The 24,051-nt window shown below is 45.1% G+C and overlaps 1 protein-coding gene across 1 annotated transcript in view; it reads left to right on the top strand.

Annotated features, from left to right (window-relative positions):
- Nucleotides 1-24,051, top strand: part of LOC132888477 (NACHT, LRR and PYD domains-containing protein 3-like) — a 345,899-nt gene that overhangs the window by 58,064 nt on the left and 263,784 nt on the right. The window lies entirely within an intron of this gene.

Here is a 24,051-nt window from a genome sequence, read left to right as displayed (position 1 = left end):
ACATTCTCCTGACTTTCTACCACTCTTTCATTGAGAGTGTATTAACATTTTCATTCATCTCATGGTTTCACTCCATCAGCCTACAAGACCGGTCAAGACTACTCACTATCACCAAAGTCTGTTCCAAAATCATTGGACTCCCTGTTCGAGCTCTGTCTGCTTTTTGTGACCAGCAAACCATCCGCACCGCCCACAGGATCCTACATGACCCCTCACACACACTACACTCAGTGTTGGAGTGGCTTCCATCAGGACGCAGACTGTGCTGTCCACGCTGCAGGACACAAAGGAGGAGGTCCACCTTTGTTCCCACAGTGGTCCGACTCCTGAACACTGACCCTTCCCTGTCCCAACATCATTGTCCAGCCCCTCGTCAGACTGAATGCACACAGAACTGACAGCTGTAGAGGATTCTAATTTGTGTTTTTATGTTTTTATGTTGTCTGATGTTCGACTGCCCTAATGCTGCTCTTGATGCTCTTTTAATTGCCCTGCGGGGACAAATAAAGTGTTTTGAATTGAATTGAATTGACAATCTAGAGTTAATAAATTAACAAGAAAAAAGATGAAATTCTCAATTTGTATACAATATCACATCTTCATTAATTTATTTTGTACATAAAATCAGAGAGTTGTGTGTTTTTGTGTAGACTTTCAGACTGCAGTATAACAGAGGAAGGATACACTGCTCTGGCTGAAGCTCTGAGACTAAACCCATCATCACACCTGAGAGAGCTGGATCTCAGAGGGAACGACCCTGGAGCATCAGGAGTCCAACAACTTACTGACTGCAAAACTAACAAACTGACACTCAGGTGATTCTTCTAGAAGCAAACATCATATTAAATAAACAAACAAATAAATAAATAAATACTGTGAAAAGAACCTTTCTCTTCAAATCCCTACAGGTTGTTGAAAAGTGCTGAAGCAGAGGAAGCCTACAACCTTCTTACTCGAATGTTCAGTAAAAACCCCTTACTGCACACGGAGCTGGATCTGAGCTCCAGAAAATTAACAGTCGTCAGAGTGGATCAGCTCTCGGCTCTGCTGCAGGATCCACATTACAGACTGCAGAAACTTACGTAAGAAACAACTATAAACACATCGATCTCTATTTTCTGTTTTCACTCAGTTGCTGTTTTTTACAGCCAGAAGCGACTGTATCCATGCGGACTGTGCCTGTGCTGATTGGAAAGCCACTGACAGTGAATTGTACTCACCTTACAACCTGCCGAGTCCCTGCCTCTTCAAGAAAACGCTGTTTTCATTGAAGCCCAGGCTTAAATATTCCATTTCTTACAGCTCAGTTTTGTAGATATTCACTAATTATGTCACACGGCTTTTATAGTAGGCCACAGCACTACAGCCGCATTTCACCTCAACTCCTAATTATACACAACTGACTCAATTATTTTAAACATTTTACAGATTTTATATATTTACATTATTTTTCAGAAAAAATAAGAATAAACAGGTCAGTTGTAACCACTAAATGTGAATCACATGAATTTAACAGACTACTATTTCATTTATCAGGGGTGTGTTTAGCCTATTTTTGGGGGTGCTCAAGCACCCCCAAAAACGAGCTCAGCACCCCCTAGCTCAGCACCCTCAAAAACACTGCTTTTGGACGTAATTTTCAGAAATAAGTGCCCTTGCGCACTGCGCAATGAATGTGTGCGCGGGCGTGTTCTTGAATTCATCTGTTACGTGATAGTTCTATGACCAGTAAAATACCTCTCCTCCTTGCGTCCCCTCTGATTGGGTTGCCTGTCCGCGCGAGTGCTTGCTATGACATGGTGTTTTTTTTTTAACTGGATTCCATGCCGATGAGGAACTAACGTGGAAATAAACGTGGAATAAACATGGAAACACTGTCGTTCAAGCCAGGTGCCTCTGTCAGCTCTGGGGGCTAAGCACCCCCAAAGATCAGATGCTAGAATCGCCCCTGTCATTTATCAAGACAACGTGACGTCACACATCAGAGCTGATGCGAATATCCAATGAGGGAGGTTTCTGCTGCACAGAACCATTTCTTTGTTCGCTGGGAAAGAGAAAGATTCGGCTAATCCAGTGCTAGGATTAGCTGTGCTATAATTAAGCACTAAATAAATAAACTGAAACTAAAGACATGTTGAACACCTGAAAGGCTCCCAAAACTTCATTAGATATTCTTCACGCATGTTTACAAGCAGTGGTGAACCGTTACTATTAGAGCTGGGACTTCAGACACCAACACAGCAACAGGGTAAAGGATTCTGTAAGGGATTAGCGTCAGGCTGCCAGGTCGCTCTGTTGTATGAAGCTGTCGATGTTGATTTTAACTCAGTAAATTCCACAGGGGAATAAATCCTTAAGTCTGAGTGAAAAATACTGTAGTGAGCGTGCAGTGTGGAAGAAGAGTCTGGAGACAGAAATCTTAGTTTATTGGTCGTTAGCCTGTGCTACTTGCTCTCGATAGCACTGACTGCTTTATTAGCTTTCGCTAACACTACTGATGAACGCTACACCGGCTGGAAGGTGACTTCACTGCTGCGCTGATGGCGCCGATTCATGGTTAAATTCGCGTTGGCCTTCAAGAATGCAATTAAAAAGCAATTAAAGAATGAAAGAAATGAAATATAACATTTGAAATGCTGATATGTTTGGGCTTCTCTGAACGACTGGAAGGCCCTGACGCTTCCCCTCTGTTTACAAGAGAAAACCACACGAACCGACATTGAAAAACTAGAAGAGTGTGCATGTAGAATGATAATAATAATAATAATAATAATAATAATAATAATATTGGCTAACTAACTTCTTTCTTTGATGTTCCGCAACATTTAATGTAACTACAAATTGTTTTTTTTTTTTTGGCAAATTGCTGTGGTATGAGAAGAATAACACTCCAAGATGTGCTGTTATAGAAAAATAATCAACTTCAGGGTGAGAACAGTAACTCCACTTCATCACACCACCTTTGGCCCTTTTCCACTACCCTTTTTCAGCTCGCTTCAGCTCGCTTCAGCCCGACATGGCTCGCGTTTCGACTACCAAAAAACAGCACGACTCAGCTCGCTTCAGCCCTGCTTAGCCCCTAAAACTCGCACCGTTTTGGAGTGGGGCTGAAGCGAGCCAAGCTGTGCCGAGTGAGGCTGGGGGCGTGAGCAGACACACCCCTGTGCACTGATTGGTGAGGAGGAGTGTCCTCACATGCCCACACACGCCCCGCGAGCGCGCTGGGATCTGTAAACACCGTAAACCCGGAAGAAGAAGAATTACGAATTACGAGAATTTCTGAAGCCTTATGCGCCTCGCCTCATCTATACGCTCTTGCCAGTATCTGTCCGCGTTGTCGGTGACAACAAGCCACAGCACCAAGACCAGCAACACTAACGACTCCATGTCCTCCATGTTTATTGTTTACTATTCGGGTCGTGAGACTACCGCTTAAAAGATCACTGATGTCACTGTTTGCGCTGCTTAACGACATCACCTGACGTCCACCCACTTTCGCTAACTCCACCCAATGTGTCCACCCACTTCCAGCCAGCACGGTTCAGCGCGGTTGTAGTCGAAATGCAACTCCAACAGCCCCGCTCAGCCCGACTCAGCACGGCACGGCTCAGCCCGACTCAGCCGCGTTTGTAGTGGAAAAGCGGCACTTGTGTGTCTCTCTCTCTCTCTCTCTCTCTCACACACTCTCACACACACACACACACACACACACACACACACACACACACACACACACGCGCACACAGTGGTTTATTCTTTAGTTATTGACCTTAATACTGTAACAGTGTTGAGTTCACTCTAATAAAGGACTAAATATCTTTTCTGTCTCCCTCTGCAGACTGTGGAACAGCGTCAGTGAGAAATCCTGCACTGCTTTGGCTTCAGCTCTCTGTACAAATCCATCATACATCAGAGAGCTGGATCTGAGTGGGTGTAAACTGGGAGACTCAGGAGTGGAGAAGCTCTGTGATCTACTGAAGAAACACGAGTGTAAACTGGAGACACTGCGGTGAGTAACTCAGTGATGAAACACAGTAAGTTTTATAATAATGCAGAACAAGGGCGCCTGCTAGTGGGGGGACTGGTGAAGATAAACTGCCCTTTAGGTGTGAATGAGTGTGTAAAAGTGTGTGTGCATGGAGCCCTGCAATGGACGGTGTTCTGATGATTTGTGGTGTTCTACTGAAAAATGCTACCGTAGCGCTAATCGACAGCAGAGTCCATCGATTTATGCTACTTTGTCAAAAACTGCTCCCGTTGATTATCGGTATGATTTTTGTATATCTCCTAAAGATATAACTCACAACAAGTTACGTTACATATTTATTTACATTACAAACCAGGTCACGTGTACTGTCCGAGCTTGGCTTGCATGTTTTTATTGACGTTTTTAAAGTAGCACATTTTGATCTACCAATATTCTCCATCAAATAATGCTCCCAGTAGATACACATTCTATTTTACACCTCCAGTCCCTCCAAGGGCGCTGTCAGAGCATGGGGAGCATGTTTTGATACTCTATTCTCATATTCTGAAATATACATTTCAGATTCCAGCAAAGTCACTCCTGCAAGGTAGCATGGAATGATGGGCGTGGAAACGGAGCTAAAAAAAAATGGGCCTGCGCAAAGACGCAGGGTAGCACATCTCGATAGGTAGCACAGTTTGATAGAACAACGGTACATTAAAGAGAATCATACTGTAATTCAACACAAGTTTTCTGACAGTAACACACACTGGCTCAGCACTAGTAAACAGCTGTAAACATCTGTCAGCACTAATACTGAACAGATGATGAAAACGTAGTTTAAAAACTGTCGTTATTTTTAACAGTTTTAAAAGAGGCTAATCTCATCTCATTATCTGTAGCCGCTTTATCCTGTTCTACAGGGTCGCAGGCAAGCTGGAGCCTATCCCAGCTGACTACGGGCGAAAGGCGGGGTACACCCTGGACAAGTCGCCAGGTCATCACAGGGCTGACACATAGACACAGACAACCATTCACATTCACACCTACGGTCAATTTCGAGTCACCAGTTAAAGGACCCATGGCATGGTGGTTTGTTGATGCTTTAAATGGGATCGTGGAGGCTTCCGGATGTTATATCCACAGCCTTTCTTGAAATGAACCCTCGGAACGTAGATATAGCCTCCTGGAAGAAAGCCCCATTTCAGCGCTTTTCCCAGTGCGTCGTTTTGCTAATGAGAAGCATGGAGGCGGGGAAGTGTAGAGGGTGGGGGTATGCCATGGGGGGAGGGGCTGCCGTCTGCCTCCCAAGCCGGCCGAGAGCGCTCCTCGTCGGGCACGGCCAGGCGGGCGAATGCCCTGGTCCGTCCGCCCTGTCTAAAAAAATGGTACAACTCGAGCCCATGGTAAAACTGGGACTTTGTCGGGTTTTTTTTTCAGCCTGAGGCCCATGCACTGTAAAAAATGTAACTTGCAAAATTGTTGAGTGAAAAAAGGATTCGAAGTTGAATGAACAAATTCCCCATCTAATTGTTCAAGTAACTAAAAAAAAATAGTTGAGACGCCTTTCCTTCGCCACAAGTTCATAGGAATTGGAAAACTAAGTTAAGTGAACTTATATATTCAAGTGCTGATTGACACCCCTTAACCAATGCCACTGCGCATGCGCGCTTCACAAGTTCGAAAGTTTCAATGGTCAGGTGGAGGGAGAAGTCCGTGGAAACTGACACGAGATGTTGTATAGGAGTATAGACTAAGCTTTCCTCAACAGAGGCCAGGGAATTCCCTCCTTGTATGTCGGTATTTGTTTCTGTTTGTGTTAATAATAGGCAAAGTGAAGTAGAACTTATGTGTTGAGAGGTTTGTGTTAACTAAAAAATGTAATGCACACTAAATCTCCTCTCATTATTTCTAGCCGCTTTATCCTGTTCTACAGTGTTGCAGGCAAGCTGGAGCCTATCCCAGCTGACTACAGGCAAAAGGCGGGGTACACCCTGAACAAGTCACCAGGTCATCACAGGGCTGACACATAGACACCCATTTACACCTACAGTCAATTTAGAGTCACCAGTTAACCTAACCTGCATGTCTTTGGGGGAAACCGGAGCACATGCAAACTCCACACAGAAAGGCCCTCGCCAGCCACGGGGCTCAAACCCAGAACTTCTTGCTGTGAGGCGACGGCGCTAACCATTACACCACTGTGCCACCACACACTAAATCATTGTTAAAAAAAATAGTCAAGCCAACTTAAAAATGTAACGCAACCTGCTGCCAAAGGATTTTGAGTAAACTCAACTTAGAACCATGATGTGCCAACTTGCTCTTCTAAGTTAATTGGCATTATTATTTCAATTTATTTCAACTAAACAATTTGTTGGACTGAACTTCTAAAGGCAAGGCAAGTCAACTCAACATAAAATACTCTTCTATGTGAACTTAAAAGAGCACTTTGGGGCATCGTGGCTCAGGTGGATAAGGCACCATACCATAAATCTGGGGACCTGGGTTTGATTCTGACCTAAGGTCATTTCCCAATCCCTCTCTGTCTTTCTCCCACTCATTTCCTGTCTCTACACTGTCCTATCCAATAAAGGTGGAAAAGGCCCCCAAAAAAGAATAATATTGGATAACAATGTTTTTTGTGCCAACTTGCTTTTCCAAGTTAATTGGAATGATTATTTCAATTTATTTCAACATCACAATTTGAATGCACTGAACTTGCTAAATAAAGTAAGGTCAACATAAAATACTCATCTGTGTCAACTTCAAAGAGCAAGTCAGCACAACTATTTGGCCCAGAGTTGAGTTTACTCAAAATCCTTTGGCAGCAGGTTGCGTTACATTTTTAAGTTGGCTTGACTAATTTTTTTTTTTTTTACAGTGTGGTAAAACTGAGCAGTTTTACCATGTAGGAGTGGGGACTTTGCCGTTTCCTCCCCCCAGCTCGCCCCTGGGAGAACCGCTGCCTCCACGGGCGGCCGGTGCCGCTGGAGGGCCGCCCGCGCGACCTCGGCTCCCGACAAAAGATTGGATCTAGGGCTGACTTTCAATGGATCGCAGCGATGGAGCTGCTCTGCCACTCACGACACCCCGGCCCAGAATCAAGGAAAAATACCGCGCGCTGACGTCATTAAGGTGCGACGCGAGGAAATAAAATAAATTCAACAAATGTTTGGGTTTTTACTGAACAAACAAATAAAATGAACGAGTGACTTAAAAAAAAGAATGTGGGTGTCTTTGTAAAAACTGTTTTGATTGGCTATTATAACAGAGGTAGCACAGAGTACCTGGCTAACTGCAGGAAGCAGTTAGCTGCACAGCTAATGTAGCCATTGCAAACGCACCGATTTTAAAACACGGCAAAACGACTTAACAGTTATACACTTACTTGTTCGGTGTTTGTGGCTGATGCGGCAGGGATGCTTGGTACGGACCCAGGTTTCAGTGACAGTTGATGTGCAAAACCTGCCCTGTACTGTCCCAAGTTGTGGAAACATTCCTCAGGAAAATGCTTCCGCCAAACATACACCGTCTTAGGTAGACTCGACGGCGTATTATTGAAGTAAATAAAATTAAGCCACTGCGTCTTCAGGGGCTCTCCCGTCGGCAGTAAAAACAGACTCTTTTCTGTGTTGTCACATCCGTGTACAGCGCAATTTCCATGTTTCGCTCGCTTAGGTGATGCCATGTTGTGTCCTCTATGGTCTCCTCACTACAACTGGGCGGGCAATCCATACAGTGGGTGGGAATCCAGAGGGGGGGCGTGGGGATCATCTCCCTTGCTGACGTAGTAAAGGGAAGAGCTTATCAACGCTCCGTTTTGACGCGCCATTCTCAAATGTTGGGCATAGTTTGGTTTACACATTATGAAATTTCTAGCCACTGGGGTGACTTAAGAAGGTCAGAGGAACTCATTTTAACGTTAAAAAACCTCAGAAAGTGAAAATTTCATGCCATGGGACCTTTAACCTAACCTGCATGTCTTTGGACTGTGGGAGAAACCGGAGCACCCGGAGGAAACCCACGCGGACACGGGGAGAACATGCAAACTCCACACAGAAAGGCCCTCGCTGGCCACGGGGCTTGAACCCGGACCTTCTTGCTGTGAGGTGACAGCGCTAACCACTACACCACCGTGCCGCCCAAAAGAGGCTAATATTACCCAAAATAATATTTACATTTATTTACATTTACGTCATCATTCCATCCTTTACACTTCTATCTTACAAATAAGAAAAGTCACAGCAGCTCATGTGGCAGAGTGTGATCTGACAGATAGGAAAAAGACTTGATTTAGAGAAAAGACTGAACACATGTCATTTATATTATAGAACTGCCACTTTATAGAAATTTCAGTGATATAATTCACTCCTGCTGAGAATAAATTCACCAGCAGATGGCGCTCTCACATAGGAATACACATAGGAAGCTTGCAAAGAGCTGACATCAGAACGAAGTGTTGCCAATGAATGAATGTCCGTGAATGAGAGCGCTATCTGACCTGCTGCATCTTTGTGTATTCCCAACAGGTAAATACACTCAAAACATAATTCTGTAAACAGTAACACTTATAGGAGCGCAGATAGCGGCCTGTGTAATGGTTGTAATGGGATTAGCAATGAGTTTTCCTGTCAGTTGTTTGTGGTGCAGCGAGGGCGGCCAGTTAACGGTCACCAGTGAAGCCGCTGAGTGTTTGGTACAAAATCACCTGTCAGCTAAATGAGGAATGCAGTTTGGAGATGGATATGTAATGTATGAGGTTTACTGTGAAATGTGCTGGTAATGAATATGTTTACCGTAGCCTAAACATGCTAGTAATGAATAGTGCAGGTAGTTGGGTTTGGTTCTGTGTTTCCCTCAGCCCGAATGTTAGCTAGCCTAATGCTAATCGCGATTGCTAACTCTTAGCATTTAAGCATTACAGTAGAGGGAACTGGTCTGTATGTGGTTGCTGAGGGAAGGATATACCAAGACACGATTGTTCTTTAAAGTGTTGTGTGTCACACTATTTCTGTATCTATTTTATTGTTATTCCCTGTTGAGTGAGAAATGTAAATTGAATGGCAAGAATATAAGCGAGACACATGCTGTTCCGTGGTGGGAACGTTACAAATGCGCGTGCAGGCACAGGAACACACACACACACACACACACTCACTCCGCACCCACACACACACACACACTCACTCCGCACACACACACACACACACACACACTCCGCACACACACACACACACACTAGATCTTCTCCCAGTAGACACTAAGATTGATCTGCATGTTTACTATGTAGAGAGAGACATGATTATTGATTGAAATGCAGACTGTTATTGTTGATGTAAGATGTTGAATTTGGTTACTGGCGAAATACTTCCTTTTAATGGAATACATGTCCATAGAGAGTGAATGCACACACAGTATTTTGTCTATTGTAAGGGACCAGAACGTGGCATATGATCAGTTGTATGTTAAGTAACACCTATGTTATTATTTACAGTTAGTATGGAATCCAATATGAAAGAGCTGACATCAGAACGAAGTGTTGCCAATGAATGAATGTCCATGAATGAGAGCGCTATCTGACCTGCTGCATCTTTGTGTATTCCCAACAGATGATATTTCATTAAATATGTTACTCCAGACCACAGTGTCATTTTTTGGGACCCGTAACACTCACAAAATACACTGAATTATCAGTCTAGTGATTGGCATAAGGTCCAAATAAGTCAGAAAAAGGCAGCATGCAGCTTCAATAAGTGTGTGTGTGTGTGTGTGTGTTTTCTGGGGGGCAATGTAACCACTGAACAATACTCCCTTACTGTACAGTACATGAGAACACTTGGATAAAAGGAAATCAGAATTAAAAAAAAAAAAAATTCACCTCAGGTCTCTTTTCTTTTTTTCTGTCCTGATGGACTAAATGCCGTTTCCTTTCTGCAGACTGAGGAACAGCGTCAGTGAGAAATCCTGCACTGCTTTGGCTTCAGCTCTCTGTACAAATCCATCACACATCAGAGAGCTGGATCTGCGTGGGTGTAAACTAGGAGACTCAGGAGTGGAGAAGCTCTGTGATCTACTGAAGAAACACGAGTGTAAACTGGAGACACTGCGGTGAGTAACTCAGTGATGAAACACACTAAGTTTTATAATAATGCAGAACAAGGGCGCCTGCTAGTGGGGGGACTGGTGAAGATAAACTGCCCTTTAGGTGTGAATGAGTGTGTAAAAGTGTGTGTGCATGGAGCCCTGCAATGGACGGTACATTAAAGAAAACCATCCTGTAATTCAACACAAGTTTTCTGACAGTAACACACACTGGCTCAGCACTCATAAACAGATGTAAACATCTGTCAGCACTAATACTGAACAGACGGTGAAAGCTTGGTTTAAAAACTGTCGTTATTTTTCACAGTTTTAAAAGAGGCTAATATTACCCAAAATAATATTTACATTTTATTTACATTTACTTCATCATTCCATCCTTTACACTTCTATCTTACAAATAAGAAAAGTCACAGCAGCTCACAAAAATACACTGAATTATCAGTCTAGTGATTGGCGTTGTTAACTTCCAGATATAAGACATACAGTTTTGCATGTTTATGATTTTTGTTGTGTTTAATTAAGAGTGAGGTAAGAGTGATGAAAGATGGAAATGGAAATGTGCTGACAGAGTGTATTAAGAAGGTGGAAAGAGTACTTTGAGGATTTATGAAATGAGGAGAATCCAAGAGAGAAAAGGTCAGATTCGTTGGAGACAGCAAATCAGGAAGCAGAGTCGGTTAGTAAGGATGAGGTGAGGGCAGCCATGAAAAGAATGAAGACTGGGAAAGCAGTCGGACCAGATGGTATCCCGATTGAGGCTTGGAGATGTTTGGGTGAGACGGCTGTGGAGTTCCTAACGAGATTGTTTAATAAGATCTTGGAGAATGAGAAAATGCTGAATGAATGGAGAAAGAGTGTGCTTGTCCCAATATACAAGAATAAGGGAGATGTACAGAGCTGCAGTAATTACAGAGGGATGGCGGCGCGCACACGCAGCGGCTCCTCTCTGTCCCGACAGAACGGGGTTTTCGTGTTGTTTGGGTTTTAAAACAGTGTGTATCTGTTCGTCTTTGTCGCGTCCATTAGTTTCAAGGCGCACATACTCCCGTGAGTTTCTGCTCGACATCCGCAGAACTTTATTCACGGATATAAATCCAGCGGACGCGGAAGTGCTACGCGGCTACGGTTTGCTCCGGAGGCCTGCCCGAGCACCGACCCCCACTCCTGCATCCAGCCGGCAGTGGAAGCGCCACAGGCGGAACATGCGGAAGCAGAAGATAGGCAAACGCGAAGGTGTCCGAGCTAGGCTAGCGGCTAACCCTCACAGCCCGGCTATCCCTACCATCACTCTGGCCAACGTACGCTCGCTGGACAACAAGCTGGATTATGTCCGCCTGCTCCGCTCATCTGTTAAGTATGTGAGTGGGTGTTGTGTCCTTGTGTTTGTGGAAACATGGCTTAACAACAGCGTCCCGGACTGTGCCATTCAGCGAGCCCGGCTAACATGCTACCGGTCAGACAGAGCGCGAATCGAGGGGGGGAAGACTCGTGGTGGAGGACTCTGTGTTTACATCAGTGATGCCTGGTGCCGTGATGCTGTTGTAGTCTGCAAACACTGCTCACTGGTGGAGTTTATGATTATTAAGTGCCGGCCATTCTATCTGCCGAGGGAATTTACAGCCATACTGCTGGTAGCATTATACATCCCTCCCGGCTCCAATAGAGATCTTGCAGTCACGTGACCGGAAAGTACACAGCCGCCATCTTGTCGGTAAAAAACACCGCTGAATATTGCTGCACTCGTGTACAGAATGGATCAATTTCAACCGACGGACTACACGGCTCATTTTTCTAATGAACAGATAACTAGATATATGTCTAAAATAAACGATCTACAGATTAGTGACCCTTATGGCTTACTGGACGTAGTTTTCACGACCGTGTCAGTGGATTTTGAACTGCCAGCGGAATACCCAGACGTGTATAATTACCTCATTAACTTTCCCTCGCTGTTCAGTGGTGAAGCACTGCGTGCTTATAAATCTCTGGACAGTTATCTTTACAGAAATTCAGGATTTGTCATCTTGTAAACAAGAAAATAATCCTCATTGGACGGGTAAGTCACTTAAGTATTGAGTATAGCACTGACCAGCCGATTATAGAATAAGGTAATTCCAGCTGTAATTCCAAATCGTACGTCTTGTTTACCATGGATCTGGCGTTGGAGAGATAGAGGCTTAGCAGTGGAGATTTGAGTGGCTGTTTTCTGAGCTTAGTCAACAGGCTGGCTCTGCAGCCTCGCTTTTGCTTCTGCTCCCGACGCCGCCTCCTTCGCTTTGCTTCCGATAACAATCCACGGAGACCCCGCTGGTCTCGCTATCTCGTCCGGAATGTTGTGCATGCGATGGAAATCGCTACAAAACGTCATTTTCTGCTGGAAACCAATGTCCAGTAAATCCATACAGTTGTAGTGGATGTTGAAGTCCGATACAGACGAACAACACGCAAAAATACACACAAAAAACATAAACATGCACAGGTAGGGAGAGCTTGTAGCCGCAGCCGTTGTAGTAGAATTGTATATAGTAGGGTTTTCCAGAAGAAAAGGTAGAAGTAGAAGGCGGAAATATGGCGTTTGACCGACAAGATGGTGTCTGTCACAATCTGGATCGGCTGTGACGTCACATGCAAGTGCTCCATAACAACAGGAGTGAAGCACTGAATGAACTCTATCAGCACATCAGTGAGCAGCAGACAGCCCACCCAGATGCTTTCCTCATCCTGGCTGGGGATTTCAACCATGCAAACCCCAAAAGCGTATTTCCAAAACTCTATGGACATATCAACTTTCCCACACGTGGAAACAATATTCTGGACAATGTTTACACCATGCATAAAGACGCCTACAAAGCCCTACTCCTCCCCCACCTTGGGGCCTCAGATCACTCCACTGTTATGCTAATGCCAGCATACAGGCCGCTGGTTAAAGTCACCAAACCAGCTAAAAAGCAGATACGTGTGTGGCCAGAGGGGTCCTCAGAGGCACTCCAGGACTGTTTTTCCACCACTGACTGGAGCATGTTCAGACAGGCGGCCACCTACAACAACACCACAGATCTCCAGGAATACACGGAGACCGTCACTGCCTACATGAGGAAGTGCATGAATGACGTTACGGTCACCAGAACCGTCTCCATTCGGGCCAATCAGAAGCCATGGCTGACAGGGGAAGTCTATAGGCTCCTGTGGGCTCGGAACGCCGCCTTCAGAGCTGGGGACGAGGTGGGCCTGAGGACAGCTAGGGCCAATCTGTCACGAGGCATCAGGGTGGCCAAGAGACAGTATTCCAGGCACATTGCTGACCATTTCAACGACAGCAGAGACACCAGGAACCTGTGGCGGGGGATTCAGACCATCACAGACTACAAGCCCTCGCCACAGACCTGTGACAACTCCACGTCTCTGCTGAATCAGTTGAACGACTTCTTCGCTCGCTTTGAGGCAGACAACAGCACCACGGCACAGAAGACCCCACCACCTCCCGGCGACTAGGTGTTGACGCTGTCCCCAGACAGCGTGAGGAGAGCTCTTAGGACGACAAATGCACGAAAAGCTCTGGGTCCTGATAACATTCCTGGTCGTGTCCTGAGAGACTGTGCCGAGGAGCTCACAGATGTCTTTACAGACATCAACATCTCGTTGAGCCAGGCTGTTGTCCCCACGTGCCTCAAAGCCACCACCATCATCCTGGTCCCAAAGAAGCAGTCTCCCTCCTGCTTCAATGACTACCGCCCTGTCGCACTCACTCCCATCCTCATGAAGTGCTTCGAGCGGCTAGTCATGAGGCATATCAAGTCTGCCCTCCCCCCCCGCCCTGGATCCTTTCCAGTTTGCATATCAATCCAACCGTTCGACCGATGATGCCATCTCCACTGCCCTCCACTCAGCCCTCACCCACCTGGAGACAAAAGACTCGTATGTCAAAATGCTGTTCATAGACTTTAGCTCAGCATTCAACACAATCATTCCTCAGCAGCTCATTCACAAACTGGATCAGCTGGGACTCAACACCTCCCTGTGCAACTGGCTGCTGGACTTCCTGACAGGGAGACCACAGACTGTACGGGTCGGCAGCAACTCCTCCAGCACCATCACACTAAACACGGGGGCCCCCCCAAGGATGTGTGCTGAGCCCCCTCCTCTTCACTTTGCTGACCCACGACTGCACACCAACATCCAGCTCAAATATCTTCATTAAGTTTGCGGATGACACGACTGTGGTGGGTCTCATCAGCAATGGCGATGAGACAATCTACAGGAGTGAGGTGAGCCACTTGGCCATGTGGTGCAAGGACAACAATCTCCGTCTGAACGTGGAGAAGACGAAGGAGATTGTTGTGGACTTCAGGAGGGAGCACACCCAGCATGCTCCACTATCTATCGACGGTGCTGCAGTGGAGAGGGTGAGCAGCACCCAGTTTCTGGGTGTGCACATCTCTGAAGACCTGTCCTTGAGCAACAACACCGCATCACTGGCCAAAAAAGCCCAACAGCGTCTGTACTTCCTCCGCAAACTGAGGAGAGCAAGAGTCCCGGCCCCCATCATGCACACATTCTACAGAGGCACCATTGAGAACATTCTGACCAGCTGCATCACCCTGTGGTACGGCGCCTGCACCGTGTCCTGCTGCAAGACTCTGCAGCGCATCGTGAGAGCAGCTGAGAAGATCATTGGTGTCTCTCTCCCTTCTCTAATGGATATTTATAACTCCCGCCTCACCCGCAAAGCCAGCAGGATTGCAGGTGACCCCACCCACCCATCTCACAGTCTCTTCAGCCTGCTGCCGTCGGGGAGGAGACTGCGGAGTCTCCGGGCCAAAACCAGCAGGATCAAGAACAGTTTCTTTCACCAGGCGGTCAGGAGGCTCAACTCCCTCCCTGTTCTGCCCCTCCTCCCCCCTCTGCCCCCTGCCACAGATTTTGCCCGCACACTCCCCTTCAGCATCTGACATGTCATCCTCACAGTTTCCCCCCCCAACACACACACACACACACACACACACACACACACACACCTCATCGTTCATTAACACACTGAACTCAGGGACCGCACATCTCACTTTACCTCGCTCATTTGCACTATTCCGCACTACCTCACCTTAACGGCTGCTAGTTTGTTTATTCTGCTTATTTCATGTTTCATGTTTACCTGCTATACCTCAAGTGCCCTTGACTGTTTGGTTATTTGTACCAATTTGTGTGTGTGTGTGTTTAGTCTAGTTAATATCTAGAGTGTTGATACTGTTTATATTGTTTGAGTGTTTAGTATGTCTAGTTCCTATCTAGAGTGTTTATACTGTTTATATTGTTTGGTTTTTTTCAGTTATTCTATTTTTATTTATTGCATTGCCAATTTGCACCGTGGGTCAGAGAGGACTGATATTTCATCTGTGCTGTATGTCGAGCATGTATAGCATATTTGACAATAAAGTTGACTTGATACTTGATAGAGGGATAAAATTGATGAGCCACACCATGAAGATATGGGAAAGGGTATTGGAGGTGAGATTGAGAAGAAAGGTAGCAATCTGTGAACAGCAGTACGGGTTTATGCCAAGGAAGAGCACGTCAGATGCAATATTTGCTTTAAGAATGTTAATGGAGAAGTACAGGGAAGGCCAGAGAAAGCTACATTGTGTGTTTGTAGACCTGGAGAAGGCATACGATAGAGTGCCGAGAGAGGAGTTATGGTATTGTATGAGAAAGTGTGGAGTGAATGAGAAGTATATCAGAGTGGTGCAAGACATGTATGAGAACAGTGAAACAGCAGTGAGGTGTGCAGTTGGAACGACTGAATGGTTCAAGGTGCAGGTGGGACTCCATCAAGGATCTGCTTTGAGTCCTTTCTTGTTTGCCAGAGTGATGGATAGCTTGACGGACGAAGTGAGGCAAGAGTCACCATGGAACATGATGTTTGCGGATGATATTGTGATATGTGGTGAAAGTAGAAAGGAGGTTGAGTTGGGTTTGGAGAAATGGAGGTATGCATTGGAACGAAGAGGAATGAAGGTGAGCAGGAGCAAAACAGAATACATGTGCATCAGTGAGAATGGGGATGAGAGTGTAGTGAGGATGCAAGGAGCAGACGTAAAGAAAGTTGGTGAATTCAAGTACCTGGGGTCAACCGTGCAGGAAAATGAGGGCTGCGATAGTGAGGTGAGAAAGAGAGTGCAGACAGGGTGGAGCAGTTGGAGAAGGATTTCGGGAGTCATTTGTGATCGGAAAGTCCCAGCAAAAGTGAAAGGTAAGATGTATAAGACAGTAGTGAGACCAGCTGTGATGTATGGATTGGAGACGTACCCTTAACGAAGAGACAGGAGGCAAAGTTGGACGTGGCGGAGTTGAGGATGTTAAGGTTTGCGATGGGAGTGACGAGGTTGGACAGGATAAGGAACGAGCACATCAGAGGGACAGCACATGTGGAGAGCTTGGGAATTAAGCTAAGAGAGATGAGACGGAGATGGTATGGGCACATCCTGAGAAGAGATGCAGAGCATGTGGGAAGGAGAATGTTGAGGATGGAGCTGCCAGGCAAACAAAAACGAGGAAGGCCAAAGCGAGGACATGAAAGTGGCAGGTGTGGTAGAGAAGGATGCGGAAGACAGGGAGCAATGGAGACGAAAGATCCGCTGTGGCGACCCCTAATCAGGAGCAGCCAAAAGAAGAAGAAGTAGTTGTATTTAATTTGCTAAAGCTGTATATGTTCACATATGTTTCCTTACACTGAATGACAAAGGTGAAACTCGTATTGTGAAAGGAGCGGAAGTGGATGTGGTCGTTCGAGGGGAGGAAGATGAAGGTTGCCATTAAAACATGTCAATAAAACTTTTGAAGAGGGTCTTATTGTCATGGAACAGGCATAAGGTCCAAATAAGTTCACAAAAGGCAGCACAATTAGTGTGTGTGTGTGTGTGTGTGTGTGTGTGTGTGTTCTGGGGTCAATGTAATCACTGAACAATACTCCCTTAGTGTACATGAGAACACTTGGATAAAAGGAAATCAGAATTTTTAAAATTTATGAACAATTTTCAACTCGAGTCTCTCTTCTTTTTTCTGTCCTGATGGACTAAATGCCGTTTCCTTTCTGCAGACTGAGGAACAGCGTCAGTGAGAAATCCTGCACTGCTTTGGCTTCAGCTCTCTGTACAAATCCATCACACATCAGAGAGCTGGATCTGAGTGGGTGTGAACTGGGAGACTCAGGAGTGGAGAAGCTCTGTGATCTACTGAAGAAACACGAGTGTAAACTGGAGACACTGCGGTGAGTAACTCAGTGATGAAACACACTAAGTTTTATAATAATGCAGAACAAGGGCGCCTGCTAGTGGGGGGACTGGTGAAGATAAACTGCCCTTTAGGTGTGAATGAGTGTGTAAAAGTGTGTGTGCATGGAGCCCTGCAATGGACAGTACATTAAAGAAAACCATACTGTAATTCAACACAAGTTTTCTGACAGTAACACACACTGGCTCAGCACTAGTAAACAGCTGTAAACATCTGTCAGCACTAATACTGAACAGACGGTGAAAATTTAGTTTAAAAACTGTCGCTATTTTTAACAGTTTTAAAAGAGGCTAATATTACCCAAAATAATATTTACATTTTATTTACATTTACTTCATCATTCCATCCTTTACACTTCTATCTTACAAATAAGAAAAGTCACAGCAGCTCACAAAATACACTGAATTATCAGTCTAGTGATTGGCATAAGGCGCGGCACGGTGGTGGAGTGCAGTGTTTCTCAACCACCGGGCTGCAGCCCATTAGTGGGCCGCGAAGCGACATCTAGTGGGCTGTGAATTTTTTTCAAGTTGATGCTAATTTTTAATCTTTAGGGTACAATTGCTGGGTTGTATCTGACGTCACATCCACCTCATTAAGCTACAGTCTCACTACAGCTCGCGGTGCTTTGCGACGGGTTATTGATGAAAATGAGGCATTTTGATGGCGACATACACGCGAGCTAAAAGTTGTGGTCACACAGTCGGTGAACACTTGACTGTCACGCCTTTGTGCACTTAAGCCTGGTGCAGCTCGAGCGGCCGCGTGCACTCACGGAGCGCGTTGTGCGCGTGATTTGGGACCCAGTCGTTATGGGGAACACCTGACGCTGATTTGAGTGCAATCAGCACGCACAGATATGGAAGCTGTTTTCACAGAGGCTTTGCGAAGTATTGTCATCATCACTGTCCAATTTGTTTCTAGCCATGTTTATAACGCTGTTTAAATACCCTTTCTGTTTTGCTTAAAAAACAAAGAAAAAAAAACACTTGGAAGACGCTCTGGACTCTTACAGTAATGCATTTATATCTGAGGACTTCAGTTGACTTGCTAACTTTATGGCTGCAGATGTCATGAACAGTTTTGCACTCAAGTTTCCATCAATGAACAGTTTATAACTTCAACAACACAGACTTCCTGTTAAAACTATAATGAATTTCCTGGTTCCACAGTTATACTTTGTGACTCTATAGGACACAGTTATAGAAGCAAGTTATTTATACTCATGCTTTCTGTTCTCACCCAGATGAGGATGGGTTCCCTGTTGAGTCCGGTTCCTCTCAAGGTTTCTTCCTCATGTCATCTGAGTTTTTCCTCACCACCGTCACCACAGGCTTGATCATTGGGGATAGATTCGGGATAAAATTAGTTCATGTTTAAAGTCTTCAATTTTCTGTGAAGCTGCTTTGCAACAATGTCTGTTTGTTAAAAGCGCTATAAAATAAACTTGACTTGACTTAAATATCACGCCTGCTAATAAACACTCTTCCTGCACTTAGATCCGTCTACCACCGTCTATCGTGTAGTGTCCTGATCCCCAGATCTTTAACCCAGCCACATATAAAAAGTTGTTCTCCTCCAGGATCTTCCAGGTTTTCATCTGTGTGTCCGTGTAGAACGATGTCTGCAGCAGCAGGTAATTTGAGATGTCGGGGAACTCAACGGATGGATAATTTTCCAACTCATAGGAAAAATCCTTCTTTGTTAGCGTGTAAGGATCTAATCCCATTGAGTGGGTTCTATATCCACTTCTTGGTTTTAATAACGTGCTTGTTTGCTGAACACAAACATGGCAATGAGTTCTTGTGTGAATGGACCAGACTCCACTTTTGGATCATTAATCCCTTTGGGCTGAGAATGAGCTGCATGCATGGGTTTGGCTTCTGGCACATCCATACAGTTTTAAATACAAAACCTACAATTAAAAACTGTCAGTCCTGTGCGCTGTGGCGTGTGCACCTGAAGGCACGCCTAGGGCTGTGCGAGCACCAAGTGAGCTCCAGCACATGTGCCATGAACAAGACGCACCTGAACTCAATTAGCGAACTCTCTGTTTGGCTATTTAAGGACTGCACTGATGCAGTAGCATCGCGAAGTATTACACTACATTAAGTACGCATTACCGAGCCTTTCTTCCTGTGTTCTTGTTTTCCTGGTTTCTTGATTCTTGTGCCTTGTTCTCAGTCTCGTTGTGCCTTTGATGTACTGTTTCCGCCTCGACCGACCCTTTACCTGTTTTCATGTTTCTGATCTTGCCTGCCGTTTTGGACTGTTTGCCTTTGTGTGTGTTTTCTGCACTTTGTGTACATATTGCACTGTATTAAACTGAACACTTCTGCACATGCATCCGCCTCTCTCGCGTACCTGACAAAAACAGTTTGTTTTTACTGCATTTATTGAATTCCTGAGCTCCCAGCTGTAACAGGGAGTGATGTTGTGTTCCATTAATACACTTTACAGTAGATTATTAGATTCTAAGAGAATAGATGAGCCAAAATAATTGGGGATCTTTTTTTAATGGGCCCCGACTCGTTACAAATATGAATAGGTGGGCCTTAAAATAGAGGTTGAGAACCCCTGGTGTAGTGGTTAGCGCTGTCGCCTCAAAGCAAGAAGGTTCTGGGTTCGAGCCCAGTGGTTGATGTGGCCTTTCTGTGCGGAGTTTGCATGTTCTCCCCGATGACCTGGCGACTTATCCAGGGTGAACCCCGCCTCTCACCCATAGTCAGCTGGGATAGGCTCCAGCCCGCCCGCGATCCTGCACAGGATAAGCAGCTACAGATGGTGGATGGATGATTGGCATGAGGTCCAAATAAGTGAACAAATGCAGCTTCAAGAAGTGTGTGTGTGTTCTGGGGTCAATGTAACCATTGAACAATACTCCCTTATTGTACATGAGAACACTTTATGCTATTTCCTTTCTGCAGACTGAGGAAGAGCATCAGTGAGAAATCCTGCGCTGCTTTGGCTTCAGCACTTTCCAGATTAGTTATTGACCTTAATACTGTAACAGTGTTGAGTTCACTCTAATAAAGGACTAAATATCTTTTCTCTGTCTCCCTCTGCAGACTGAGTTACATTTTCAGTGAGAAATCCGGCACTTCTTTGGCTTCAGCTCTCTGTACAAATCCATCACACATCAGAGAGCTGGATCTGGGTGAGTGTGAACTGGGAGACTCAGGAGTGGAGAAGCTCTGTGATCTACTGAAGAAACACGAGTGTAAACTGGAGACACTGCGGTGAGTAACTCAGTGATGAAACACACTAAGTTTTATAATAATGCAGAACAAGGGTGCCTGCTAGTGGGGGGACTGGTGAAGATAAACTGCCCTTTAGGTGTGAATGAGTGTGTAAAAGTGTGTGTGCATGGAGCCCTGCAATGGACGATACATTAAAGAAAACCATCCTGTAATTCAACACAAGTTTTCTGACAGTAACACACACTGGCTCAGCACTAGTAAACAGCTGTAAACATCTGTAAACATCTGTCAGCACTAATACTGAACAGACGGTGAAAACTTAGTTTAAAAACTGTCGCTATTTTTAACAGTTTTAAAAGAGGCTAATATTACCCAAAATAATATTTACATTTTATTTACATTTACTTCATCATTCCATCCTTTACACTTCTATCTTACAAATAAGAAAACTCACAGCAGCTCACAAAAATACACTGAATTATCAGTCTAGTGATTGGCATAAGGCGCTGCACGGTGGTGTAGTGCAGTGTTTCTCAATCACCGGGCTGCAGCCCATTAGTGGGCCACAAAGCGCCATCTAGTGTTCTGTGAATTTTTTTCAAGTTGATGCTAATTTTTAATCTTTAGGGTACAATTGCTGGGTTGCATCTGACGTCACATCCACCTCATTAAGCTACAGTCACACTACAGCTCGCGGTGCTTTGCGACGGGTTATTGATGAAAATGAGGCATTTTGATGGCGACATACACGCGAGCTAAAAGTTGTGGTCACACAGTCGGTGAACACTTGACTGTCATGCCTTTGTGCACTTAAGCCTGGTGCAGCTCAAGCGGCCGCGTGCACTCACGGAGCGCGTTGTGCGCATGATTGGGACCCAGTCGTTATGGGGAACACCTGACACTGATTTGAGCGCAGTCAGCACGCACAGATACGGAAGCTGTTTTCACAGAGGCTTTGCGAAGTATTGTCATCACTGTCCAATTTGTTTCTAGCCATGTTTATAACGCTGTTTAAATACCCTTTCTGTTTTGCTTAAAAAAAAAAAACACACAACACTTGGAAGACGCTCTGGACTCTTATGCCGCTTTTCCACTACAAACGCGGCTGAGCCGTGCCGTGCTGAGTCGAGCTGAGTCGAGCTGAGCGGGGCTGTTGGAGTTGCATTTCGACTACAACCGCGCTGAACCGTGCTGGCTGGAAGTGGGTGGACACATTGGGTGGAGTTAGCGAAAGTGGGTGGACGTCACGTGATGTCGTTAAGCAGCGCAAACAGTGACATCAGTGACAGTGGCGGAACAAGTCAGAGCCGGGCCGGGGGCGGGGCAAATGACCGGGCCCTTTATTAAAGCTTATCATAACATCATTTTAGGCTACAAAATGTCCGTAACTGCGGTGTTTACCAATTTCACCACTACCGGGTGCAACTATGTTATTTAGTACATCAAGTCCTTCAAACGAACATGTAACTCAGAAACAAAAAACATTAGGATACTGTACATGGCTCATAATAAAACATCAATAGCCTATACTGCGCACATTATTTGAAGGGCATACGAATGAGCGCTCAGAGGTTGCAACGGTGACAGGAAGAGTCAGAAATAAAAGGAGGGCGGTGCAAACCTCACTGAATGCACTGTGTTTACCAATTTCAACACTACGGGGTGCAACTATGTTATTTTTTACATTAAGTCCTTCAAACGAACATGTAACTCAGAAACAAAAAAACATTAGGTGACATACTGTACATGGGTCATAATCAGTGATGGGAATAACGGCGTTAGAATAAACGGCGTTACTTTTTTTAGTAACGAGTAATCTAACTAATTACTTTTTACATCGTTATAACGCCGTTCCCGTTACTTACAATAAAATACTATGCGTTACTTTATTAAAGCTGTTCTCATCTGGCACGCTGCTCGTTCAGCCTTTCTTTACTCTGCTTTAGTGTGGGGCGGGGAGACACGAGACAACGGCACAGTAAGCCAATCAGAGTAGATTTGGACAACATATGTAGGTAGGCCACGCCTACTGCACTACTGCGCACACTTTCAATCGGAAGACCCAGCGATGGCGAGCGGTCAGCCCAGCACTGCGCTTTCACACTGGAAATACAGCCATTACTTTTCATTACTTGAAATAAAAGGCAAGACTGTTTACGTGCAATGCACATTATGTCGAGGAACAAAGCGTTTGTCCTCGTCAGTGGCCAGTAATTAGTAACAATTTTTATAACTGCAAAAATATATTACATTTGATAGATGTCTTATCTCACATTGTCCCACAAAAATATTAATATAGTGTAGATAATGTTACTAACTGGTTCTGTTAAGTGTCCATTTCAGTCATTAAACACATTTAACATTCACTTTTATTATGATTACACTAATTGAATTTGATTTTTTTTGGGGGGGGGGGGGGGGGGGGGGGGGACAAAATGTAACGGAATAATTACTTTCCCTGGTAATTAGTTACTTTTATGACAAAGTAACTCCGTTACTAACTCAGTTACTTTTTGGGAAAAGTAACTAGTAACTATAACTAATTACTTTTTGAAAGTAACGTGCCCAACACTGGTCATAATAAAACATCAATAGCCTACTGCGCGCATTATTTGAAGGGCATACGACGAGCCTTGCGCTCCGCGAACTCGTCCACGATGCTCTGTATGTCACTGATTCAGTGAGCTTTTAAGCGGTAGTCTCACGACCCGAATAGTAAACAATAAACATGGAGGACATGGAGTCGTTAATGTTGCTGGTCTTGGTGCTGTGGCTTGTTGTCACCGACAACGCCAACAGATACTGACTGGCAAGAGCGTATAGATGAGGCGAGGCGCATAAGGCTTCAGAAATTCTCATAATTCGTAATTATTCTTCTTCCGGGTTTGCGGTGTTTACAGATCCCAGCGCGCTCGCGGGGCGTGTGTGGGCATGTGAGGACACTCCTCCTCACCAATCAGTGCACAGGGGAGTGTCTGCTCATGCCCCCAACCTCACTCGGCACGGCTTGGCTCGCTTCAGCCCCACTCCAAAACGGTGCGAGTTTTAGGGGCTAAGCAGGGCTGAAGCGAGCTGAGTCGTGCTGGTTTTTGGTAGTCGAAACGCGAGCCGTGTCGGGCTGAAGTGAGCTGAAGCGAGCTGAAGTGAGCTGAAAAAGGGTAGTGGAAAAGGGCCATTACAGTAATGCATTTATATCTGAGGACTTCAGTTGACTTGCTAACTTTAGGGCTGCAGATGCCATGAACAGTTTTGTACTCAAGTTTCCATCAATGAACAGTTTATAACTTCAACAACACAGACTTCCTGTTAAAACTATAATGAATTTCCTGGTTCCACAGTTATACTTTGTGACTCTATAGGACACAGTTATAGAAGCAAGTTATTTATACTCATGCTTTCTGTGATCACCCAGATGAGGATGGGTTCCCTGTTGAGTCCGGTTCCTCTCAAGGTTTCTTCCTCATGTCATCTGAGTTTTTCCTCACCACCGTCGCC

Source organism: Neoarius graeffei, chromosome 6 (genome assembly GCF_027579695.1).
Source record: "Neoarius graeffei isolate fNeoGra1 chromosome 6, fNeoGra1.pri, whole genome shotgun sequence".
Taxonomy (NCBI): domain Eukaryota; kingdom Metazoa; phylum Chordata; class Actinopteri; order Siluriformes; family Ariidae; genus Neoarius; species Neoarius graeffei.
The sequence above is the reverse complement of the archived record's forward strand: the minus strand, read 5'-3'. Positions and strand labels throughout refer to the sequence as shown.